Genomic DNA, 11,804 nt, shown 5'->3' on the forward strand with positions numbered 1-11,804 from the left:
GCGCTCTTTGCTGGAGGCATGGAAGAGGGACAACAAGCTCAGGGAGGGTCTGCAGAAACACCTGAGATAGGTCCAGGACACTTCAGCCTCTCCCAGCACGTAGCCTGGTGGATACTAAAATCCACACTGAGCTCCCAGGACCTGGGCCCCATCTTTCAGCTGCCCGAAGCACCCACCTGCCCATTGCCTCTCTACCTCTTGTTCCAGGTCCCCCTTCACCCCATTTTCTGGAGGCAGAAAGTAAAGCCAGAGAGAATGAGATTGTTCATCCAGAGGCAGAGGTCCAGGAAAGGTTGACCTTTTCCAATGGGTCACTTTAGGCCCAAGCAAGGACCATGCCAGCCACATCTTCAGCCAGCCCTGCTGTCAGATGTCAGGGAGAACTTGGGGCCGGGATGTAGTCCAGGTCCAGCCTGGAGGAGAGGGCCCCTCAAGCAGCTGACCCCAATCTCCAGGGTCTCTTGGGCTCAGGGAAGGAGCCGAGGTCAGGAGTCGGCAGGCTATGCTTTAGGACAGGGCTCACCAGATAGCTCCTGCCTCAGTAGACACATAAGACCTTTGGGGTGGGACCAGGTGCCTCCCACTCTGTAATCTGGGCACATTCCATGGGGTTGGGCAGAGGTCGGGCCCTTGGGTGATCTTCCCAGCTCTGCCCCTGTCCTTCCATGTGAGCTGAGTGTGAGAGGTAGTAGTAGTGTGAGGTTCAGTAGTTCGGGTAGGAGAGCAGGATAGGCTGCAGGCCCCAGTGAGATCTGCTGGTGGGCCAGAGCAGGGGAGGCTGACAGAGATGAGAGACACCTAGCTTCCATCCCCGAGAAGAGCACCATCCATGGGAAGACCAGCCAGGCCCCAAATCACAGTAGCTGAGGATCAAGGGCATGGGTGGGCCTCAGGAAAGGGAGAGAAGTGGGAGAGGTCCTGGAGTGGGATGAGGTGAAGGGGCCAGGTCTCAGCCAATGGAGGGGGATGGAAATTTAGTGGGGGTAGACTAAGAAATTGTGAGAGGCTTGGGGCAGGGAGGGACAGAGAAGAAGAATGAGACAGGCACCCCAACCCAGCAGCCAAGCTGGGTCTCCATTCTCATCAGCCTCATGAGCCTTACGATCCACAGCATAGCAACAGCTCCACAAACAGGCCCCCAAGACCCCCTCGATCTCTGGTGCTCCCTGGCAGTATTGGGAAAGCCAGGATCAGCCTCACTGGGGATATGATGCCCAGCAGTTCCAGGGCCCGAGGGCCTCTCCCTCTCTGTCCCAGGGCAGGAGTGAGGCTGCCTGAGCCAGGAACTACTCATCCCCTGTCCTGGTCAGAGAGCTCCAAGCTTGGCTGGAAGAGTGAGGCCAACCAAGGGGCTCAAATGCAGGTCCTTGATCTCCATGGCTGCAGGCGGGGCTCATGAGGCCAGCAACCTGCCATTGGTGCCTTTAATGGGCACCCACTTCCCGATAGCACCAAGTGGCCCTACATGAGCAGTGGCCAGGCATGGAGCAGCTTCTTGCACGGCTCCTCCTGCCCAGGGGAGGGGGTGGGCATCCTCACGGAGAGCATGGGCAGCGCTCCTTGGCCTCATGGTTGGTCAGGTCCAGATGAAGGCAGATGGCAGGTGCCTGCCACCCCGTTCCTGCCACGCCCACCAGGGGCCCTGCATGCACATATTCTCGACAGGAGGGTCACAGGAGGATGTCTCTGCTCGGCCGTTACACTGCCGGGGCTGGAATCCAGCTACCAACCTCGCTATGGGATCTGAGGCAAACGAAAGCCTGCCTGAGCCTCAGTTTCCTCATCTGCAAAAGCAGGGTGATTCCAACAGCAACAGCCCCGAGGAGTTATGATGGGTGCCCAGCTTATGGTCAGCCCTCAGTAAATGTCTACCCTAACCCAGCCGACAGGGTGCAGTCAGGTGAGTCCTTCCCTGCCTCAGTTTCCTTAATGTGCCCAGAGGAGGCTGGAGGGCCTCTCCCACTGATGTTCTAAGAAGGGAGAGTGACTGGGCAGGCTCAGGACTGGGCCGGCCGGAAGTGAAAGCCTGAAGGCACAGGGAGGTCTTGTGGGGTCTGGGGCCCAGGTGGACTTCTGGCCAGCGTCCCAGCCTCCGCTGGAGCTAAGAGCCGTCCTGCAGCCTAGGCCGTCCACATCCAGGGGCCCGCGGCGCCATTGTTTCCTTCTGGCCCTGTTCAGCTCTCGAGCCTTCTGGAGGAAACACACGGGAGAGTTCTGCCCTCTAGTGGCCACTGGTGGCTGGGCCGCTCCCCAGCTCCTGGGCCTCAGAGGAGCCCACTTCCCCTCTGCCTTCTCCAAGTGCCTGCTTGCTGCACAGAACAGGCCCATTTCACAGGGGCTGAAACTGAGGCTGGTCCCTGGAGCCAGCACCCAGGAATCTTAACCTCTGAGCACCTTTGAGCTCTGAGGTCCCTGCTTCCAGATGTGAGCCCCCCAGCCCGAGGCTCTGGGTGGTCCTAGGGTGACAGGGCCTGAGTGTGCCATGAGGGATGGCTGCCTGTGCCCAGCAAGAGGGCATGGCACTCACAGATGATGGTCAGTACGAGCGCTCTAGGGGTTGGGAGAGCCTTAGCTCTGGAATGGGGAGTGTGTTTCTGCCTGGCTGGAGTGGGGCCTTCCCTGAGTACATACAGCCTCTGACATCAGGCTGTGGCCAGTGCCCATGGGTGGGGAAATATCACTGGAGTTGAGGATCTGGCCTAGGGCTTGACACAAAAGGTGCTTTGCCTCTGGACACCCCCATCTCTGCCCCAAGCCCCAAGAGAAAGGGGGCAGGGGACATGGGGGAGGAGGGGAACGTAAGGGGAAATCCCGCCTCTCCAGGGAGGCAAGAGTGTGTGCCTGGGCAAAGAAGCAAGTCTTTCCTTGCCTCTACTGGGCCATGGGCTGAGGCTAAGACCTCAGCCTCAGGAGACCCCCAGGCCCTCCATGCCAGGCCCTGAGCCCCCCTGCCCTCCCTTTCCAGCATCTGAAAGTGTGAAGAGTCATGACTCCTGCCAGGCACAAGATTCAGCATGAACAAGGTGGGCCCGCCCATCCCTGGGGGCAGCTCGCACCGGGATAGGCAGTGGCCAGGACAGCCCGAGCTGCAGTGGCTCAGAGCCTTCCCACCTGGGTCCTACAGGAGACCCCGCAGCTCTGGGGAAGGGCCTGTTCCAGGAAGCGTCTAGGTTCTGCCCAGGACATCAGAGCTCCAGCTCCCCGCCCCCCCATGCACACTTCCTGCTCCCAATTAGCACTAATTGGACAAGAGGGAGAACCCACAGACCGTGCAGCAAAGCATTCATGTCTGCAGGGGCCCAGGGAGGCAGGCCCCACCAGGGCCCAGGTGAGCCAAGCTTTGGGGGATGGGCCCTGGGGTCTCTGTCTCTCTGAGGGGGATCAAGTGACAAGGCCACATCTGCCAGGGGCCCCAGTGGTCCCACTGGAAGATGCGAGCTTCTTCAGGGCTAGGGCAGAAGTTGGGGACGGGGAGCCTGACACACAGCCCCCTCTCAGCCTAGCATTTGAGGCCTTCACACCAGCTACTCACGCCAACCTGGCCTCTCATTTCTTCTGCTTCTGGTCCTCACACATCCACCCACCCATTCATGTATTCACTCATTCCTTCATGCATTGAGCGTCCATGGAGCCCCTCCTATGGCCAGGCCCTGCAACCACAAAGGATGACATGCAACCATCGGCAGGGCTTTGGAGGCCTGCTGAGGGCCAGGACCTCCTCCTCAGGGCCCTGGATGGTCAGAGGCAGACCAGTGATAAGATGGGCCTCAGGGTAGGAGGTCCCTGTGCTTAACCCCTCCACCGGAGCAGCCCTCTCCTCTACCACTCACCCCCACCCAGGCCTGGGCCCAGGTTGGCATGGGCCACCCTGGCAACCCACTGGGCGGCTCCATTTCATTCTGGGTGAGGAGAAAAGGCCAGGCCGGCAGCGTGGTGTGCTTGTGAGTGGAAGGATTGGCCCCATATCCTCCTCCGTGCGGCCGTGGTTGGCCCTCTCTGGTGAGGCTGTTCCCTTGAGCATCCGGATTGGACTCAGGGGCTCTGCCATCCATGAGCAGGCCTGAGGGCACAAGCACGGCAGGAAGGCCCAGGACTCAGGGGTCAGGAGGAGCAGGGGGCTCCAAGTCCAAGCTGCTACGCGGTGGGGCTGGAACACGGATGCCTGAGCCCCCTGAGCCCAGCCCCCAGAGTGCGGGCCCTGAGCCAGCCAGCCCCCTTGGCACTCCACCACATGGCTCAGGCCCGCAGTCCCCAGCTGGGGGGGCCAGGAAGAATGCAGGTGGGTCCGGCGGGGCCCCCATTCCCCAGAACATCCCCACCAGGGAGACAGAAGCTTGGCTCTGCTCCCCTTCCTTCCCCACCTTAGACATCACCCAGTCCTGGGCAATTTGGTGTTGTCATGACAACCACACACTTTCCTCTTCCCTACTTAGCAGATTGAATCTGAGTTGCAGATTAAATCCTGGTGAGCTGTCTGTTTAGAAAGCGTGCGGCTGCTTGGAGCGATGTATGCATCTTCAATTTCCCAAGCGCCTCTGAAGCCCACTCCTTGTTTCTGATGGCTGAGGCCAAGGAGGTGCGCCCCGCACTGCTCCCTGGGGTGCTGCTCCCGGGGGTGGTCCCAGCCCAGTGGCAGACCCCCAAGATCTGGCTTCCCACCAGCACAACCGCCTGGACAGCACTCTGGTGTGTCGCCTCTGAGGGAAGCTGGACAGCGGCCGTCAGCGGCCCCAGACAATGCACAGGCCTCTTTGATGGCAAGAGCTCTGGACTCAGGAGGCTCTCTCCGGCCCCTTCAGGGGAGTGTGGTGCTTTTAGGGACTCAGGCAACCATGGCTGACGGTTGCCTTTGTGTGAACAACCGGATGACTGGGCCCTCAGGCCCCCAGAATGACCTTAACCTCCGCACTTTCCCCAGAGCCGACCTTAACCAACCCTGACCAACAAAGATCAGAGCTCACCGGGAGTGGGGTCAGAGCTCAGCGCCCTGATGAAGCAGACCTGGGAGGGGGGACGAATGGCCCTGTCTGGAATGAGGGGTGGCGGTGCTGGTGGCCCTGGGAAGCAGGCAGGGCACTTGGGCAGGGGCATCATGGGCACCGAGTCCTTCTCTCCAGAGGGCTTGGGCTGTCATTGGTCACCTCCTACCCTGGATGCCAGTTGTCCCCAGGGCCAGGCAGGCCCACTTTGTTCGTGCCGAATGCTCGGTGCCTGGTCTGGAGCCATGACTCGTCACAGTTTCAGCCTGGCCGCTGGAAGGGCAGGTAGCACGAGGGTGGGCAGAGAAAGGCGTGGCCCAGCCTGTAGTCAGGTCTGCCTGGGCTAGGGATGGAAAGGGCATGGGGAGACATTCAGGACAAGCAGGAGGACCTGCCTCTGCCCTCAGGACTCACGTGCAGTCCTGTTGAACCCTCCGCGTGGTCCTGTTCACGTGGCTGTCATCCCCCTGGGCTGCGGCAGCCTCAGGCTGGAGGCTGTCTCCTGGTTTAGGCATTTATGGTGTTCACTCAGAGTTTTCTGATTTTGTAGGGGAGAGCATAAAGTACAAGAAGAAGGAGAAGGAGAAGGAAGAGGAGGAGGAAGAGGAGAAGAACGAGGAGGAGGAGAAGGAGGAGGAGGAGAAGAAGGAGGAGGAGGAGGAGAAGGAGGAGGAGGAGGAAAAGGAGAAGGAGGAGGAGGAGAACGAGATGGAGGAGAACGAGAAGGAGGAGGAGAAGGAGGAGGAAGAGAAGGAAGAGGAGGAGGAGGAGGAGAAGGAGGAGGAGAAGGAGGAGGAGGAGGAGAAGAACGAGGAGGAGGAGGAGAAGGAAGAGGAGGAGGAGGAGAAGGAAGAGGAGGAGAAGGAGGAGAAGAACGAGAAGGAGGAGAAAGAGGAGGAGGAGAAGGACGAGAAGGAGAAGGAGGAGGAGGAGGAGGAGCCGCTGGGCAATGAGCCCGATGTGGGGCTCCATCCCAGGACCCTGGGATCATGACCTGAGCCAAAGGCAGATGCTTAACGACTGAGCCACCCAGGTGCCCCCTGTGTATTCCTTCTGCACAGTCTGAGGTTAGGTCTTACCTCAATGACTTCAGGCCTCTTAAACACACAGGCAACACTCAAAACCCATTAGTGCTTCCTTAGGTCAAATCAAAAGGTGGAAGTATAGTGAAGTCATTCAAATGCAAACTACAGGATTCCTCACAAATTACTGGTATGAAGGTAGAAAAGATACAAAAAAGACCTTATAATATCATAGATTACCAAAATATTCTACAGTTTGCCCTAACAGAGAGCAGCTTTCCCAAGCTGCTGCAAAATGATCCTAAAATCACTAGCAAGAAGAAACAGTATAAGAATAAATTTTATGTTTACATTGGCTCCACGTCATAATTTTTCTCCATGCTGGTTTCCTCAGAAAGATCTTTATGGTACAGGCAATAATGACAGTGATATCTAAATCTTTCCACTCTTGATTCACCCTCCTCTGTTTCCTTCTGCTGTAGATCTTTTTGAAGCTGGGACCCGGGGTTGAGGTAACGCTGGTATTGAATCATTTGAATCATCCTTGCGATCCTTTCTTTCCGAGCAGTTAACAAAGTCCTTACTCCAGTCCTCCTCCTGCTGCTGCTGAGGATGCGCTCAACCAGCCCCTGTGGTTTCGTCTCTGTCCTGCTGTTGGGATGCCTATTCTGGTAGAGGGGAAGGGAGTTTGAAACTAGAGTCGAGAGTCAATTTACCAAGGTTCTTTGTTAATACTTTGGAGATAGTTTGAGAGGCATCTGAGCCTTCCTGAGAATTCTCTTCACCGGGCATCTGAGATAATCCCCGGGCCCAGGTTGGGTAATGCTGCTTTGGCGAATCCATTGGAAGCCCAGTCACAGACCGAAGCTCCTCCTCGATCTTCGGGGTCCAGTGGGAGGTGATGCTCAAGACTCAACTTGCTACGAAGTAGCCTTGGAAGAACTTTATAGCCCAGAAAGAGCGAGAAAAACCCAAACTCCAACAAAGTGTGGAGTGGCAAGAGAAAGAACAAACCTCTAAACTTCAGTCGGGTTTCCTCTTGAAACTACTGTTTACATAGTTTTAAACACATAAACACTGACTATCCCTTTGCCCTGGACTGTGCCACTGGAGGGATGGGAGGGAAGTGTGTGGAGAAGTGCCTACCAGAGCTCATTTTTCCATACTATGAGGTCTATGTTCTAACAGGGGAAAAATCAAGAAATAGCAATTATATAAGCAAATTATTGAGAAATGAGAAGGTAAACAGATGAAGAATTGGCCAAAGGAACTGAAAGGAGGGGCCAGGGAGAGGGAAGCTCAGGGTGGGGGGCAGAACCCACCAGTTTTGGGTTACCAGCCTTGTAGTACTGTTCAACTTTTAAAACTTTGGACATGTATTATTTTGATCAAAAGAAAAATTGAAAATAAAACCAGGTAGGATTTGGATAAAGACTTTGTAAATCGCCCAGTAAATCACGAAGTCGGGAGAGAGCACAGCAGGGATCTGCGCTCAGGTCTGTGGCCAAAGGCATGAGAACTTGGGGTCACTTTGTCAAGACCATGGACTCAATCTATGGGCTGGGCAGCTCGCCAAGCCCCACCTCACAAAGGCTGCAAAAATGGGCTTGGAGCTTAAGGGGATGCACACCATGCCTTTGGGCAGGGAAACAAAGGCTCAAAGCCACCAGCCCGTGCAGGGCACGTCATGCCCGGGGTCAAGCAGGAGCAGCAGAGATGCCTTCCAGGCTGTTCCCTTCCTTTCTGCTTACCGGGGGCTTTTGTCCCCGAGTTCTCCGTGCAGTCAGGCTGATTAATAAGACGAGAGCTGGGGCATCAGTGACTTTCCCGACACTTTCTGGGAAGTGATTCCTTGGGGCAGACGCACACTCTCTTTCTGGCTGCAGGAGGCAGCGGAGCGTGGAGGGTCAGGTCCTCGTTGCCAGCTTGTGGTCACCAGGGACACCGAGGCCCGCTGTTCCCCCAGGGTTTCCCTGGCCTCAGCAGTGACCGGCCGCCGTGATACCCCAGTTAATGCTGACCATGACTGGGTGCCTGGCATCATGTGAAGTCCTTTCCAGACACGGGACCCCAGTGCAAGGAGGGGTTCGGCCCACTGGCCAGCAGGTCCTGAGTGCGGGCCTCCAGGCTGGCCGGTCGGTCATGAACGTTGCGTGAGCTGGGCAGTCTTCCGTCCATCCCGGGCTTCCTCGAGCTCCGACTGGCGCCGAGAGGCCGTGACCAGCTCTGATACAACAAGTGTGCTGTCAGGGTTCATCTGCAGGTGAAATGCAGAAGTAGGTCCGGTACGGAGAGGTCTCCGTGTCAGGATACTGACCACTGTGCGGTTTACAACATAGCAAAAAACAGGAGACAACCTTAAAGTGTATACACGTGGTAAAAGAGAGCATCGCAGAGGGCAGCAGAAGCAGGCAGGGCGCATGCGCTACATGCGAGGTGACAAGAGGCATGGACAGGAGGCAGCCTTTTAAACTGTCTGCAGGGCACTGGCTGCCCGGGGATAATTTTTTTTTTTTTTTTTAGATCTCGTTTATTTATTTATTTTAGAGGAGGTGGGGAAGGGGCAGAGGGAGAGGGACCAGTAGACTCCCCACTGAGTGCAGAGCCCGACGCGGGGCTCGATCTCACGGCCCTGAGATCAGGCCCTGAGCTGAAACCAAGAGTAGGATGCTTAACCGACTGAGCCACCCAGGCGCCCCTGCAGGGATAATTTATAATTTACAATTTAATATTAAGAAATATATAAAATACATAATAGTATCAGGAGATAAAATCACTTGTTATCAAGCCAAACAGTGCATGCAGATGTGTGACTCTGGTCCACTTCCCCTGTCTGAACACGGCCCAGGCTCCAGCCTCGGAGCGCACAGGTACACCCACTCTCCAGCCTCCCCTCCAGCCCCCAAGAACTGCTGCACAGTGACCTTTCCTTGGCTCCCATGATGGCCCCAGAGCAATAGTGAGCAGGGGTGAGAATCTTCTGGAGATGGAAAAGAGGTCAAGTTAACCCCCAGGGTCTGATGTGGAGACAAAGGCAGGGCTGGAGTTAGAATGTGATTCTCAGGCTCCCTGGCTCTGCTGATTATCTGGATCAACAGCTGGTTCCAGGGCCAAGACCTCATCTCCCAGGCTGCGAGGGCAACTGGAGCCCTGGCGGGGGTTGGAGGGGTGGCCCACGGAGGCAGATGGGAATGGGGGAATCTGGAACAGTGGGCTGTGTGGGCCAGACCCAGGCACACCCAGGTCACAGCTCTTTGAGGAGGAGCAAGAGGAGGAAGAGGAAGGCCTGATGGACCCCCACCACTGAGATATGACCCAGATACCGAATGTCAACAGCCTTACTCCTTCCCCAAAGATCAGCGCCAGGCCCAGACATGCCTGGTGTCTGTGTGCTGTCTATGAGTCCTAACTGTGGCCAGGACATATGTCCCTTCTTAGGAAACCCCTTCTTAACAGTAACACTCAAGACAGCACCCACTGGGTACCCCAAGAACTGGCCTTTCTCTTCCTCCCAACTGCTTCTGGAAGGAGAAAGCCAGTTGATCTGAACCTGGCACCGTCATCCCAGTCCAGCGAAGGAAAAAAAAGAAGCAAACACAGAGTTTAGAGGTTAAGTCTGATAGGCTAACTGCAGAGACAATGCTTGGTTTTTGTTGTCTTAGGGTGAGGAGGAAGAACGCCACGAGTGTTCTACCAGCTGTGATGAGTGGGTTCGGCTGAGGACCCTGGCAAACTGGTGAGTGAGGCTGTGTAGGGGTGCCAGGGCCCCGAGCCTAAAGCTGAGGCCGGGGGGAGCCAGTGCCTTTGGCTGCCTGCCCGCATGGCAGGACCAGCTCAGGCCTCTCCCTCTCCTTCCCACAGCGGCTGGCCCTCCTGGGACAAAGCCACATTCTCTTCCAATCACCAGGGGCCCTGTTTCTTTCTGCTTTAATCCAAGGCTGTGGGGAAATCGAAATAACCAGCTGAGGCAATTTCTGAAATTGCTGAAAATCACTTAACCAGCTTCTGAAGCATCCCCTCATGATCTGGGAAGCCGCTCAGGCTGAGCCCGAGAGAGGCATTTGCTGGCCACTCGTGGCCGTCTCCGGAAGCTGGGCCTTTGCCTCCCTGGGCCTGGCCGCCAGAGCCTGCCAAGATTTAGGAGGCCCAGGGCCTGGCTCTGCACAGTCCCGACCCACGTTCTCGCCCTCGTAAGCTCCCCCAGGCAAGCTGGGCCGAAGAGGGGCTTTCATTTTCTCTTCAATCGTAGCTTCACCTTCAAGGAAAGGGGAAAGAAGTATTTCTACTTGAGGAAGAAAGGACTCTCAACCGCATACATGTGACTTCTGTGGGCTGGGGACGGGGAGGAGGAAGCAGGCATGGGTGAAAGCAATGTCCCCAGAGCCACAGTTCCTCACTAACTCTGTTTGGCAGACTTACCATTTCACTCACAGGGCAAACACGAGGCTGGTGCTAGGCACCCCCTACTCAGGGCCCTACGTCCTCTCCTTGATTTCTGGCCACATCCTAGGAGGCAAGTGCTCTTACGGCCATTTTCAGATGAGTCAACTGAGGCTCAAAGGGAAAGTGCCTTGCTCAAGGTCACACAGTTTGAAGCGGGGCTGGATCACGCCCTTCTCTGGAGGAGCCCCCCCCACCGCCCCCAACCCGCCTTCCTGATTCTCAAGGGAGAAGAGCACAGGGCTGTTGGAAGAAAGGGAAAGGAGTGGGATGGGGACAGAGCAGCCTGGGAGGTCAAAAGCACAGGCAACGGGGCCTGACGGGGGCGAGGGCGCAGCAGCTGGGGAGGTGAGGACAGGTGTGAGGGTTGGAGGCCGGACAGCAGGGTGGATGGCAGCCACACTCCCCAGGGCGTCCTTAGAGTCAGCCGGCGCAGGTGCCGAGCAAAGGGACGGGGAGCTGTGTTTCCAAGGCCACGCACTCTGGGTGAAGGCCTTTGGTGGGTGAGAGAGCCAAGGAGGAGCGGCGAACTCCCGAGTGTGTGACGCCCCCGCTTCTCTCTCCTCTGCTAGCTCAGCCTGAAAGTCCTGAGTTGGGCCCACAGGGCGGGAGAGTGGGGCCCGGGCGGCACGGAGGGGGTGGACGGTGCCGAGGGAGTAAGCCTGGCTGCGGGATCAGAGCCCAAGAGAAAGCCGGTGGGGAGGCGGGCACTCGGGGTGCGTGGGAAGCCGCTCTCAGAGCTGCCTCGCAGGCCTGCCTCTGCTCTTCCACCTTCCCCGGGCCAGGCGGGGTGGCTAGGGACAGAGGAGGAAGCTGAGCGCGGAGGGCAAGACCTCCTGCAGAGTGAGGAAGTGGCCTGGGAGTCCCAGAGTCAGCCGCCTTCCCGCTCCTTGCTGGCATCACCTGGGGGCAAGGACACACACACACTGGGCGGGGGGAGCTTTTTCTTTGTAAAGCAACATCAGTTTTTGGTAAGATTGATCTCTCTCAAGCATTTCTTACCCAAGCTAATGCTAATGCCTGTGCAAAGGCAACAAGCTCAAATTCTTTATGACGGACTGAGGCAGGGCGGGACTTGTAGGGGAAAATGAGCCTTAGAAGGTCTGGGAAGAGCTTTAAAACATCAAACCCTGTAGATTTCAAAGTGTCTTTGTTTTTAACAAAAACACTCTTTCAAGCAAACTCTTAAACTAACCCCCAAATTTCAAAATGAATAAAAGAGGCACTGCTCCTCCTAGAACAGGAACAGAGCAGGAGTCGGGCCCTAGCAGTAGGAGCAGGGGAGGAGGAGGAGCAGGGGATGGAGGAGCAGGGGATGGAGGAGCAGGAGCAGGGCAGGAGGAGCAGGAGGAGCAGAGCAGGA

The sequence above is a fragment of the Leptonychotes weddellii genome, chromosome 1 (assembly GCF_054177405.1).
Source record: "Leptonychotes weddellii isolate Sample4059 chromosome 1, ASM5417740v2, whole genome shotgun sequence".
NCBI classification, from domain to species: Eukaryota; Metazoa; Chordata; class Mammalia; order Carnivora; family Phocidae; genus Leptonychotes; species Leptonychotes weddellii.